Source organism: Salmo salar, chromosome ssa09 (genome assembly GCF_905237065.1).
Source record: "Salmo salar chromosome ssa09, Ssal_v3.1, whole genome shotgun sequence".
In the NCBI taxonomy this organism is placed as follows: domain Eukaryota; kingdom Metazoa; phylum Chordata; class Actinopteri; order Salmoniformes; family Salmonidae; genus Salmo; species Salmo salar.
In genome coordinates this window covers 70,930,984-70,945,986 of record NC_059450.1, presented here as the reverse complement: position 1 = coordinate 70,945,986, position 15,003 = coordinate 70,930,984, and the positions used below count along the sequence as shown (strand labels likewise).

General features: G+C 42.2%; 1 long non-coding RNA gene across 2 annotated transcripts in view; it reads right to left on the bottom strand.

Annotated features, from left to right (window-relative positions):
- Positions 1 to 948: 948 nt before the first annotated feature.
- The window catches only part of LOC106611729 (uncharacterized), a 31,940-nt gene continuing 17,885 nt past the window's right edge, over positions 949 to 15,003 (bottom strand). Inside the window, exons 3-5 of one of the 2 annotated variants that reach the window (XR_001330150.2) lie at positions 9,445 to 9,538; positions 4,107 to 4,228; positions 949 to 1,485 (exon numbers count right to left, since the gene is read on the bottom strand). This is a non-coding gene — a long non-coding RNA (uncharacterized lncRNA). The remainder of the gene's footprint in view (positions 1,486 to 4,106; positions 4,229 to 9,444; positions 9,539 to 15,003) is intronic. The other variant, XR_001330149.2, reaches the window with a different exon arrangement.

The window sequence follows — 15,003 nt, the reverse complement described above, 5'->3', positions numbered from 1 at the left end:
ATTATATATATTTTTTCTTTTACCCCATTGCTGCAAATGTAAGGGCTCGATTCAATCCGTTTCGCCGAAGTTCAGCGTTATATCGCACTTACAATGTGAAGGTAATTTCCGATTGAGCTGACATATGCAAAGTTTACTGTGAATGCAGTCTCCACAAGCGCGGGAACATTGCATTTAAACTTAAATCACGCTATAGCGCTGAACTTCGGCGATACGGCTTGAATCGAGCCCTTAGTCCATCACCCGGTCAACAATGTTATAGCTTGTCAACAATGTTATAGCTTGTCAACAATGTTATAGCCAGTCAACACTGGGGCTCGGGCTAGTGGCGTGACTGGGACCAGTGTGGCCCAGATTCCTCTCCTCCATGCCCAGACTGTGGCAGCTCATTCCAAGCCCCACCAGGGGCACCTGGCTCCCCTCCCTCCCTTGGCTGGATCAATGACTAGGGCCATCCCAGCCCAGAGACCAGGGGTCAGCATCAAAAGCCCCCTGCCCACATCCCTGCCACCTGGTGCTCTCTTTCAGACGAGGGGGAACACTTCCACCCCTCCACCCTCTCTGAACAGGCCAGTCTGTGTGGACATGGAGCCAGAACAGGGCCGTCGTGTGATCTCCCGTGCCCCCCCTCCCCAGACGCCCCCCACAGGGAGAGGGTGAGGGGTCAACCCCATCAGACCACCACACGACTCACAGAGCCATTTGATGAGGGGATCTGTTTATGATTTCATTATGCCAGTTGAATCCTGATCCTGAGCCCTCCTCAATGTGGCAGTGATTAAGTGGTTGTTTGGAATGTGTTTGTGTCATCTGTGGTCAAAACCTTCATATTGGAAAATGTTTGCTTTCAGGGATTGGTGGATGTGAAGTGCACCTGGTCATTGAAGGTTGGTAGATGGCTATTTTCCTCACTTCATTACTGGTTCAAATGAACACATCAACAACATACTGTTATTTATGATGCCGTTTACTGGGTCGTCAATAAACGGAAGGGCAGATATGACACCATATGAACAGTTATGATAATGAAACTGACATGTTTCTGCCATAACACAATGCATGAGTTGGAATCACAACAGGCTTTCGTTCCACTAACTCATGCAGGATAATGTACGGTGTGCCACTACCACACAGTCCTACCCAGGTACACTACAAGAAAATATTCAGCCATTCTTCAAGGACAATGGAAGTTAAATACGTATGGGTTATTGTTATTAAAATAAACACATGTTTGACATTGATGCCTTCATTACAGTGTTAGACTTTACTGACTGACTTTACTGACTCTTGGAAGTGTTTTATGGTCATTAAACTTTGATACAACATGAAGACTCAGATTCTCTGTCACAGATACTGTATATCGTACAGGCTGTCAGTACATCAACTCCATGAATACGTTATTCATTTGTTTATTGAGCTCTTCTCCCATTTCTTCCTTCCATTCTCTCCTCCAGTGCGTTAGCAGATCCCAGTATGTCCCCTAGTCTTGTGAACAAGGGATGAAAAGGAGAGAAAAAAAGGTCTGATGAGTTTGGCAAAGGGAGGATGGAGGGGGAGACAGATGGCATGAAGTCTGTGTGGCTCTGGCCTGGCGCTAAAATCCTCCTCTCTCACATTCCAACAAATCCTAGCAGGAGGCTGGGGAGTCTGCCACACCACTCAGTGGATCCACGGGGTTCTCTCTGCGTCTCTCTCCTCGCTCCCCTGCACCCCTCGTAAGTCCCTGACCAAGGGTGTCAGCCCCCCAATACCATATAACCACACCTATAAATATATTAAAGGGATACTTCAGGATTAAAGAGGCCCTTTATCTACTTGCCCAGTCAGAGGAACTAGTGGATACTATTTTTATGTCTCTGTGTCCAGTATGAAGGACGTTCAAGGTAGTTTCGCGAGCCAATGTTAACTAGCGTTAGCGCAATGACTGGAAGTCTATGGGTATCTGTTAGCATAAAGTATCCCTTTAAGATGTGTACAGTATATAGTATGATGGGATTTGTGAGTTTATTGGCCTGCTAGATAAGAGACACAGGAGGGTGAGAGATGGAGACTGAGGTGCTGATTGTTAGCATGGAATTGGGCAGAATCGGGCCGGGTGTGTGGGATAGAATAGGGAGTGGACCTATCCCTCCACTCTAGTGTCAGATCTCATTGAGTAAACATAGGACCAAAGCATGAAGGCAAAGACTGTAATCCATTTATATGCGAGAAAGAAACATAAGGAGCTTTTCAATTAGTCTTGTCATCCCCAGCTCCCGATAAGGAGGAAACGCTAGCTAGTTGAGCCTGTCATAGGCCAGACATGCCCCACTCAGATTGCCTCGTATCCTCCTTAGTCGGTCCGTCAGCGGGCTTAAGTGTAACTGCATAGTAATCACACACAGACAGTATGCCCTACCACTGGGGTGACCGCATGACATCTTTATGCATTTCCAAAAAGTACAGCAGCAATATGATAATCATGTTTATAATGTCATTTTTGGACTGTACACACTCTCTCTCTCTCTCTCTCTCTCTCTCTCTCTCTCTCTCTCTCTCTCTCTCTCTCTCTCTCTCGCACTTTTCCTTCTGCTTGTCCTAATGAGTGGCTCTTCTGAGAATAGAGCGCTCTTTGAAAAGGTCACAGGAGGTTTGAGTATCACATTACTGTTAATGATAATGATAATAAAAAGAGCAATCCGTGCCAAATCTGTCTCTGAGCTTTTGTCCCTCTCCATATGGAATGTGATTTATCTGCAGTTGATCATATGAATTGCTTTGCATCATTGTAAGGAAGCGTGTATCTCATTACGATACAAAGGCTGTTGTTCTATGCTAATGTGGTATGTGCCTCAGAGGCTACTATGATGAAAGGTACAGTAGTGAACCATCTGGCTCGTACAGAGAACCGTAAAGTTTTTTTTATTCAGAACACTTTTGGTTCCAGATAGAACCCTTTGGGGTTCCATGTACAATACCAGTCAAAAGTTTGGACACACCTACTCATTCAAGGGTTTTTCTTTATTTTATGCTTTTCCAACAGTCTTGAAGGAGTTCTCACATATGCTGAGCACTTGTTGGCTGCTATTCCTTCACTCTGAGGTCCAACTCATCCCAAACCACAGAGGGTTCTACATGGAACCCAAAAGGGTTATACCTGGAACCAAAAAGGGTTATTCTATGGGGACAACTAAAGAACCCTTCTAGAACCCTTTTTTCTAAGAGTTTCAATGCAAAATTTCAATGCAAAATTGGCCATAAACTTGTCATAAACACTTGGTTTTTCGTAGGATTCTTAATTGCAGTATAGCCTACTGATAAAGCTGATTCGCATTCAACCACAAAGCCATAATAGCCATTATTATAGATAGATCTGACATTCACAAGTGGATCTGCACTGACTTTCCCTCCCTACAGCACAGAGCCAGAGACAGAAGGGTTGGCCGTCCTTCCTCAGTGGCAGGGCAGAGTGGCATCATGACATTACCATCCCCAGGCCCGCTGGCTCAGATATCACCCACAGGATGAGAGAGTGGCAGGGTCGATGGCCCCATGTTGGCTCCTGGCTCCGTCCAATTCTGTCCCCTTTGTCCCCCTTGCCCCCTCCATTCCCTCTCTCAGAAAAAAAGGCAAGATGGCTTCCGCCAGTCTCTCAGTGCAATGATCAGAGGCCAGACCTCCATTAGCTAAAGGTCAGTTAAGGCCAGCGGATAGGGTCCTGGATGTTTCCTGTGTGCGTGTCCTTTGGGGGGACCCAGACCCACTCTCAGGCCCAGCCAGGGAACATGTCCTTGTCACCGGGTTCACAGTGCTCTGTGCCATCCCCGCAGCTCCCCATGGCCATGGTAGTGGGAGGATGTCCCCCCTCCCCTCCCTGTGCTTGGTCGATGCATCCAGCAGGCTGCCCCTTTCTATATCTACCTCTATTCTGTTTGATCTCAGCCACATTATACTACACCATTGTCCCTCTCCAAAAATCAAAGACTCATTCGTTCTAATTTTCTCCCTCCAATAGAATGCCACAGTAAATGAGGTTCCTGGCTCCTACAACAGATGATCACAGCGGCACAATTACATCAAATTGCCAGTCCAGACCTGTGGTTTCACATCGCCGAATGGCAGTTTACCTTATAAGCCTGTGAATGAATGGGGGATAATTGTGGTGATAAACAGTGTGGAGGCTGAGTCTGCCGTCGGGTGGGATCCATTTCCTGTGTTGTCAGGGGCACCAGTGATGGAGAGGGCTGAGCTGCACACACAGAGAAAGGCAGATAAGATTATTTGCATACACACACACACACACACACACACACACACACACACACACACACACACACACACACACACACACACACACACACACACACACACACACACACATTGATGATGATTGTCTATTGCTTCTGTCAGGTTGTGTTTTTTTTCCTCCAGCCATGGAGACCTCATCCTGGGAAATCGAGCAATTTCTGATTGAAAACAGTGCCGGTAATTAGAGCACTCACTATTTGTAACCACTTGGCATTACATTAGTATGCAAAGCTGGCAGTCAGCTAATCTGGGGGAAAACGTTTGTTTCCTTAATTGCCCTCTTAGGACAAAAGGAAAGGGAGGGGGGAGAGAATATAGTAGAATGTTAACTTCCTCCTGCTAGAAGGGAACCTGGCGTGTTCAAGGGACGTGGCTCCCTCAACACAGGGGTCACACACACATAAACACTTGGACACACATGCTTATAGATTGATAGCCAGTGGTTTGGAATATGAACTATGACAATGGGGTCATCTTCCTACCTTACTCTTTGTATGAAGGCATATGAATCCACCTGGTCTGTGTCAGGCCAGTCGTTCCTGTCCATCCTACCTGCCTCCTCACCGTGGCTTCACTTACATTCGGACGACACTACCTCACACTGCCGAAAGGTTACCCTGTCTTCTCACGCTCATCATCTTCATCGGTCTTTCTCATTCTACCGATTCATTGTTAGCTCTTTGTAACAAGCTAAGAATATTACCCCTCTCTACTCTACTAATATTACCCCTCTCTACTCTACTAATATTACCCCTCTCTACTCTACTAATATTACCCCTCTCTACTCTACTAATATTACCCCTCTCAATGTCTTTAATAGGTTATTATAGTCCCACCCTAATGACTTCATCCCTGCAGGCACCTTTGACTTTAAATTGGTCCTGTGTTAATAGAACTAAATATGTATATAATTACTGTGTAAAAAGTTTGTAAGTTCAAGTAGTTATGAACTACTTGACACTTTAAATATACTGCTCAAAAAAATAAAGGGAACACACAAAACAACACAATGTAACTCCAAGTCAATCACACTTCTGTGAAATCAAACTGTCCACTTAGGAAGCAACACTGATTGACAATAAATTTCACATGCTGTTGTGCAAATGGAATAGACAACAGGTGGAAATTATAGGCAATTAGCAAGACACCCCCAATATAGGAGTGGTTCTGCAGGTGGTAACCACAGACCACTTCTCAGTTCCTATGCTTCCTGGCTGATGTTTTGGTCACTTTTGAATGCTGGCGGTGCTTTCACTCTAGTGGTAGCATGAGACGGAGTCTACAACCCACACAAGTGGCTCAGGTAGTGCAGCTCATCCAGGATGGCACATCAATGCGAGCTGTGGCAAGAAGGTTTGCTGTGTCTGTCAGCGTAGTGTCCAGAGCATGGAGGCGCTACCAGGAGACAGGCCAGTACATCAGGAGACGTGGAGGAGGCCGTAGGAGGGCAACAACCCAGCAGCAGGACCGCTACCTCCGCCTTTGTGCAAGGAGGAGCAGGAGGAGCACTGCCAGAGCCCTGCAAAATTACCTCTAGCAGGCCACAAATGTGCATGTGTCTGCTCAAATGGTCAGAAACAGACTCCATGAGGGTGGTATGAGGGCCCAACGTCCACAGGTGGGGGTTGTGCTTACAGCCCAACACCGTGCAGGACGTTTGGCATTTGCCAGAGAACAACAAGATTGGCAAATTCGCCACTGGCGCCCTGTGCGCTTCACAGATGAAAGCAGGTTCACACTGAGCACATGTGACAGACGTGACAGTCTGGAGACGCCGTGGAGAACGTTCTGCTGCCTGCAACATCCTCCAGCATGACCGGTTTGGCAGTGGGTCAGTCATGGTGTGGGGTGGCATTTCTTTGGGGGCGTCGCACAGCCCTCCATGTGCTCGCCAGAGGTAGCCTGATTGCCATTAGGTACCGAGATGAGATCCTCAGACCCCTTGTGAGACCATATGCTGGTGCGGTTGGCCCTGGGTTCCTCCTAATGCAAGACAATGCTAGACCTCATGTGGCTGGAGTGTGTCAGCAGTTCCTGCAAGAGGAAGGCATTGATGCTATGGACTGGACCGCCCGTTCCCCAGACCTGAATCCAATTGAGCACATCTGGGACATCATGTCTCGCTCCATCCACCAATGCCACGTTGCACCACAGACTGTCCAGGAGTTGGCGGATGCTTTAGTCCAGGTCTGGGAGGAGATCCTTCAGGAGACCATCCGCCACCTCATCAGGAGCATGCCCAGGCATTGTAGGGAGGTCATACAGGCACGTGGAGGCCACACACACTACTGAGCCTCATTTTGACTTGTTTTAAGGACATTACATCAAAGTTGGATCAGCCTGTAGTGTGGTTTTCCACTTTAATTTTGAGTGTGACTCCAAATCCAGACCTCCATGGGTTAATAAATTGGATTTCCATTGATTATTTTTGTGTGATTTTGTTGTCAGCACATTCAACTATGTAAAGAAAAAAGTATTTAATAAGATTATTTCATTCATTCAGATCTAGGATGTGTTATTTTAGTGTTCCCTTTATTTTTTTGAGCAGTGTATAATGTTTTTGCAAGTAGTGATTTTGCAATGGTAAGTACTATGCTGAAGCCTACAATCACCTGTCTGATACAATGTTATTTTATTCTATTCCTCCCCTGTAGGATAACGCCACTGTTTCGTAAAGTGTTGCTGTCAGAGGAGTCCTGCTCTACAATCCCTATTTTATATAAGATGAGTCTCTACTCTCATCTCAATCATAACGCTATTGTCTGCCTGCTTTCCCTTCTGCTCCAACCTTTCCCTACTGCAATCAGGGTCCTCCTTCTGCCCAGATTACCTTTAGAGTCTCTCTCTCTTACCTTTATAAGGTACCTGTACACTGTATTATTGTTACATTCCCCAGCCTATAAAACCAAAAATGTCACTCAAACAGAAGGAGGAACTATCAAAGAGTCACTGACAACAACCAAAACAAAACAGGTGGGGTTTTAGGAGGGGTTCTGAAAGACTCTCATGAGGGTGTCCACTGAAAGTTGACTGGCAACAAGAACTGGGACCTAAAAGACACCCACCATGAGCACCCACTAGAGGCAAACAAAACAGAAACCCACACCAAACTTAAAGACAGGAAGCAAACCAAAAAGTGGAGCAAAACAAAAACAGGGAAGATCAGATAAAGGATTGTCTTTCTAGAAATCAAACAGGGAGAGCCAACTAAAGGTGTTGACCCTCCACATCTCTCAAGACAACTGGAGGATTGGGCCAGTCGCTCTGTGCCAGCACAGATGGAAACCCCATTCCAACTAACGAGATGGACCAACCAGCACAGGTGGAACACATACTGACTAACGAGGTGCCACCAATTGGTGAACCCTATGTGCTAAAATACTATACGAGCTACAGTCCAACTTCAAAACATCAATGTAGGGAAAAAAACTGTAACAATTATCAACAGGGAAGTACACTGTATGCTCTACCATCTCCTCTGTAACAATCTCTCTCACCCATTGGTTGACCTGACATTGGTATTGGTATTCTAAACGATATCATAGCCGCCATCGATAAAAGACAATACCGATTCGTCGACCTGGCCAAGGCTTTCGACTTTGTCAATAACCACATTCTTATCGACAGACTCAACAGCCTTGGATTCTCAAATGACTGCCTCGCCTGGTTCGCCAACTACTTCTCAGATAGAGTTCAGTGTGTAAAATCGGAAGGCCCGTTGTCCGGACCTCTAACAGTCTCTATGGGGGTGCCACAGGGTTCAATTCTCGGGCCGACTCTTTTCTCTGAATACATCAATGACACATCAGTGATTCTCTGATCTACGCAGACGACACCATTCTGTATACTTCTGGCCCTTCTTTGGACACTGTGTTAACAAACATCCAGACGAGATTCAATGCCATACAACTCTCCTTCCGTGGCCTCCAACTGCTCTTAAATGCAAGCAAAACTAAATGCATGCTCTTCAACCGATCGCTGCCCATACCCGCCCGCCCGTCTTGCATCACTACTCTGGACGGTTCTGACTTAGAATATGTGGACCACTACAAATACCAAGGTGTCTGGTTAGACTGTAAACTCTCCTTCCAGACTCACATTAAGCATCTCCAATCCAAAATTAAATCTAGAATCAGCTTCCTATTTCGCAACAAAGCATCCTTCCCTCATGCTGCCAAACATACCCTCATAAAACTGACCATCCTACAGATCCTTGACTTCGGCGATGTCATTTACAAAATAGCCTCCAACACTCTACTCAGCAAATTGGATGTAGTCTATCACAGTGCCATCCGTTTTGTCACCAAAGCCCCATATACTACCCACCACTGTGACCTGTATGCTCTCGTTGGCTGGCCCTCGCTTCATATTCGTCGTCAAACCCACTGGCTCCAGGTCATCTATAAGTCTTTGCTAGGTAAAGCCCCGCCTTATCTCAGCTCACTGGTCACCATAGCAGCACCCACCCGTAGCACGCGTTCCAACAGGTATATTTCACTGGTCATCCCCAAAGCCATTCCCCCTTTGGCCGACTTCCCTTCCAGGTCTCTGCTGCCAATGACTGGAACAAATTGCAAAAATCACTGAAGCTGGAGACTCATATCTCCCTCACTAACTTTAAGCATCAGCTGTCAGAGCAGCTTACCGATCATTGCACCTGCACATAGCCCATCTGTAATATAGCCCAGCCAACTACCTCATCCCCATATTTGTAAAATTTTTTTGCTCCTTTGCACCCCAGTATCTCTACTTGCACATTCATCTTCTGCACATCTAACACTCCAGTGTTTAATTGCTAAATTGTAATTATTTCGCCACTATGGCCTATTTATTGCCTTATCTCCCTAATCTTACTATGTTTGCACACACTGTATATATACTTTTCTATTGTGTTATTGACTGTACGTTTGTTTATCCCATGTGTAACTCTGTGTTGTTTGTGTTGCACTGCTTTGCTTTATCTTGGCCAGGTCTCAGTTGTAAATAAGAACTTGTTCTCAACTGGCCTACCTGGTTAAATAAAGGTGAAATAAAAAAAATACAAATAAAAGTTGATTAACATTCTCTCCTATTTTATTATGCACTTTTCTTTTGCCCAGTACAACCATGACATATGATGTGTTTTTGACAAGAAAAATGTTGGCAATCTTCATATACCTTTAATGTGGATGGAGAATGATTTTCTGCGATTGCAGGGCTGGAGAATCCACAGCCTGGCAAACTTCATGGTCAGATGTTCCGTTGGCTCGTCCTGCACACAAAGTAAAATACAGCCCAATTAACACCGTCTGCAGCCTGGAGTAGACAAAACAATGACAGGACCATACAAGTACATCAGGTCACACTTTCAAATGGTAGAAAATATGGATAGATGTGGATAGATGTGGCTCTTGGTGCATCTTTTCTGGGGTTTGTGGTGTATTTACCTTTTCTGTCAAGAATGGTAAATTGATCTTGGCAGTGAGTTGTATGAGTGAAGCCCTAATAATGAACATGAGTCCATCCAGGATCCATTTGAGATGATTCATTACGATTCACTGCACAATACATCACGGCAAAATATGCGTCTTGTTATTCATATAGCAGCTAAAATCTACCATTGTCCTTCATTTGAGCAGTTTTGATGGTTTTATGATTGCAGCTGATTTAAAAACATTGTTTAAAGTTGAAGCTATGACTGCTTTGGGCCTACTGACTGGAAGTCTAACAGCCACAGAGACAAAATAAATGAATTACTCATAATAGGCTACTTAGTAAAATATGACGATATGCATCAACATAATTTAATGAATTGAAAATGTTTCATAAATATCAACACTGTGTTATGTTGGTCACCATATCAATGCACTCTGGTTTATGGTTATATTATATATCAATTTATAGATCAATATATCTTTACAAATCAGACTCTAACAAAACACACATTCAATCATAGAGGAGGGGTACCACATTATTTCAGTTGGATTGACAATTGACAGGTAAGAGACAGGTTTACAAAGAAGTAATTTTTCTAGTAACAGGCCTACATTTTAACATTATATGTCCTTCAAATAATGACAGTCCTGATCGGATTCGTTTTGAGCATTGGATTCCTGCATCGAACAGCATGGCTGATAAATTACTTGGAAAAAGAGCACATACGTCCCTAGAAATGATTATTTTTGTAAAATCAATTCAAATTCGTTAAATATAAAGAACCATGGGCTGTCTTCTTTCCGCAGATCAATTTTGCACACCTGAAGTCAAGTCTTCATACATCACAGGTGCGCAGGAGAGGAAAAAACTGATTTGAAGTGTAATTCGTTCCCATAGTCCGCAAAACAAACACCACATGCAGTGTTTCTGCCAACTTTCGTCATGGCAAGACTTTCTTCTGTAAAACTATTCCATTATCTTACAGCAAATTGTTTTCTTTATTTTCTATATTTTAACTGACCTATTCACGCTTCGATAACAATTTCAACCCACTATCCAAATTCAGACGATTTCACAATGAGACCTTTAGGATGTTGCCTTTCGACTTTCAAATAGCCTTATTTCGATAAAAGTAACATTTTTCACAGGGTCGTTTGTATTTTGACTTGACAAAAGGGGTGAACAACGAGTTTGACAAAAGATTGAATGAGAGACAATCGTTTACCTTTTTACTTGTTTACTTTTTACATCAATGGAGGGGTGAAAGTTGGGTGCGACAGGTGAAGAAAACGAGCTGTTGAGTTTATCCCTGTTTAAATCACCTGGTCTGCTATTTATTTACATTGGTAATAACTATACAATGCCGAACAACCTATTTAGAATAGAATATTCAACACATTAGAATAAATATGTCATTCAAGTAAACATTCTAGCTTATTTTGCCATCATATCATCTTGCTAGCCTATCCACACAAAATCGTGTCACGGTATTCTAAGTTGGTTTCAAATCATCCACATAAAATGATAATAAATGAAGTAATGAGTCATTTATTAGACATACCTTCACTAATAGTGATGTCCTATCACAAATTAATTTCTCAGAGCCTTGCTGCGTTTCTATCATTTTCTGCCACAATCTTTTCAGACCTCTATTATAGAAGCAACTAGGCAACTGAAACACAGATGTTTCGGGAAAGTATAAAACATTTTGATGTTAAGAATGTGAAGTTAAATTAGGCTACAGAAACATACGGATTTGAGGATAGAAAGCGGTTAATTTCCCTCCAGATTTGGTCATTTAATACAAGCGCGTGGCAACCTGTGTACATTCATAGCAAACAAAAATGAGGTTTTAGGTAAGGTAATGCAAACTTTACTCTGTACAAGATCCCAATTTGAGAACACATTTCTGACACACTTACATCATTTATCCAGTCCCTAGTTTAATATTTGACTTATTTTATTTATGAGTGGTAATTTCATGTCGTCTTTTCAAAAAGAATAAATATTACGCTTTTAACTCAATTTATGCGCACATATTTTAGAAATGGTCTGTAACGAAATGGAATAATCGGGACTCTGAAATGTGTATCGTTCATTTTAGTGAGCCATCAATCAAACAAATACATGTTCGTCTTTAGGTTTAGGCTATTGCATAAACAAAATAAATACGTTATTAGGCGTTACAATCTTTTAAAACGTTTCTATCTGACTGCAGACTATTATTCAATAAAATGTCAACTAAAATAGGAAAACCCACATTTACAGTTTAGTCATTCCAGAGTGATTTACAGGAGCAATTAGGGTTAAGTGTCTTGCTCAAGGGCACATCGACAGATTTTTCACCTAGTCAGCACACACACACACACACACACACACACACACACACACACACACACACACACACACACACACACACACACACACACACACACACACACACACACACTTAATCAGGGTCACCTGAGAAAACATTCACACTCATAACCCTCGAACCAATTTCGGGAAACAATTTGCCATCTTTAACTTATGCATTAGATCCTACTAGCCTATTTATTATTCGACCCCCCTTCCATTCAGTATTTTATATTGTTATCGCATTGTACACTAATAATAATTGTTCAACGGTTGTTTCACTGCTCAATATAATTATACACACTGTTTCTATTCTGTAATAACCTAAATAATGTTATTGTGAACAATTCAACTAATTGAAATTGAAATGATAGAAAATAAGGTAAAGTCCTTTCCGGGGGTAAACCAGGAAATTACCTTGACATAAGGTCATTTCAATTTATCGGTACAAAACAAAATGTATGCAGTGTTTCATACCGTTCTACTTTGACGAAGTTTCAAATGTGAAATCATCACAATCATATTTTTCCAAACACCGAAAACAACTGATATTCAACAATGACAGGTAGGTCTACTTTTTGACGACCTATTTCCGGTTGAAATGTTAGTTATTTAAGTAGTGAATGGATGTAACACTTCCTTAACTTTGTCACTGAGAGTTAAGGCCAAATGGCTTTGGAGGAGGATTGAATCAGTCAGTCCCTGTGTGTACACTGAGGTCCAGTGTTCTGGTAACAAAGGGGGGCTAATCCACGTAATTTACACAATGCATAGGGCCGTGTTTACATGGGATAGAGGAGGGCCTCATCTTTTTTTTCACCGGACATAAATGCTGAAGAGTTGCATCGCCTTCTTTTGAAAAGGGACCTTTTCTGGGCGATATATGGAGAACATTTCAGGAGCTTTGAATCAATCCCATGGTAACTTTATTTTTGTATATTCTAAAGTCTCCTAAACAGTTTCACCCCCGAGAGACGAGCCATGTCCACCAAAACACACCTGTGAATGCAGTCAGCAAGCTAGGCTAGGCTATGGCCTATTTTACGGCGTCTATTAATAATTTAAGAGAAAAACACCATTTTCCAACTTCGAGATAAATAGACACAATATTTCGTAATGTGCTACTATGAAGAAGAGATGTTTTGCATATTTTAATTGTGAATAAAATGGGCTTTAAATTGTGTGCAGTGAAATCATAAAAATATCCATCTCTGATTTCTGAAGTGTGTGACATCTGTTGGCTACTGTAAATTAGCAGCATATTCCAATTTGTCACAGAAAACTTTTGTGGGATAAATTGTCGTATCTAATTAAAATCACACAAACGTAACAATCGGAAATATTTTAGGTTTCGTTTAGTCTACAAGTTGCTTTCAGCAGGGGTTTAGCCTAGGCCAAGGCCTACATTATTTCCACAGCCCTTACTGGCCTTTGTAGTGGGTCAGCAATTATTTCAATCTGGATTTTGGTATGATAAACCATAACCGCGATGCTTTTTTTGTTTTGTTTTCATAGTTCAACTTTTCCTTTTCTTGAGTTAAGAAAAGTCTGCCCGTCTTAGAAATTACACTATATGAAATTAGCCATCGGCTATTAAACATTATGGGTCTGCAAAATTGCCAATATAGGAAATCCAATTACAAAGGAAAATGATAAATAGGAGTTAGTCCTTAAATAGCCAATTATAACAAATGTTGAATTGCATGGAAAACAATGGGTCATATGAGGAACATTTGTCATGTTCTAACAAGACAATATTTGGCTATCTCAAAATCTGGTATTATTTTATTAGACCTATAATGTCTCAAAAGGTTGAAAAGGCACAATGTCTGCTCCAATCAAATGCACAACTTTATGACACCTGCAAGAAGTCACTGTATGATAGCATTGATTATCTAACTGTAAACATAATTCACGTCAACTGTCTTTCTTACACTGATGGCAGACATTATAGTACACTCTTAAAAAGGTTCTGGATAGAACCAAAAAGCTTCTATTGGTTGCTTCATGTGGCACCCCTATAGATTCTATATAGAACCGTTTTGTAGGGTTATTTCATCAGAACCCCGGGGGTTCTTCTTCAATGAACCAACAATGGCTGAGGTTCTATATGGGATCCCTTGGGGTTCTATATGGGAAAAAATGATGTTCTATTTAGAACCTTAAGGGGTGCCACAGATGAAGCAAGCATAGAACCCCTTTTGCTTCTATCCAGAATCTTTTTTTCTAAGAGTATATAACGTGGCCAATCGAAACCGTGACCTTTCACTGAATTTGTTCCTTGAACAGTGTAAATATTGATAGTTGCATATAACCACCATGTGACGGTAGACCCCAATTGAAGCACTTCTGGTGCATGGCTCTGTCTTTCTCTTAAGTTTAGCCTATAACGTATATAGGCTACACATGTGATATCATATCCGTTCTTGTATGACTCACAATTTGGGTTACAAAGGTAAAACGGCTTGCTGTTACATGATATTAAAGCATGTCGTTTCTACAAACGGATTAATTGCTTAATTAATTTAACATAAATATCCCCCTCCCCCTAAAAGGCAACAACAATTTAACTGTAATTTAGCCTAAATGAAAACGTGACATTGTTACATAGCCTGAACTGGCGAAGGACTGACATTGGAAGGAATGTGAAATATATTGCAAACTATTTAACCAAACCAAAAACCCGGCCCTTTCCAGCTTGAAATAATAGCACACCAAACAGATTTTCACCTTCAATCACGTATGGACAAAAACTGTCCGCAATTCTTTATTTAGCCTACAATCAATCATTCGTTGAATTTTTTTATTTTATTAATAAGAGAAATTCCCTAGTTTGACTCACAGCCATTTTTAAATACACTTCACCCCATTTCAGATGTCTGTCTTTGGGGTTCCCTTAATTACGTATTTCACGAAGGGTGGATAATTATTTTGGCACTGTCAGGT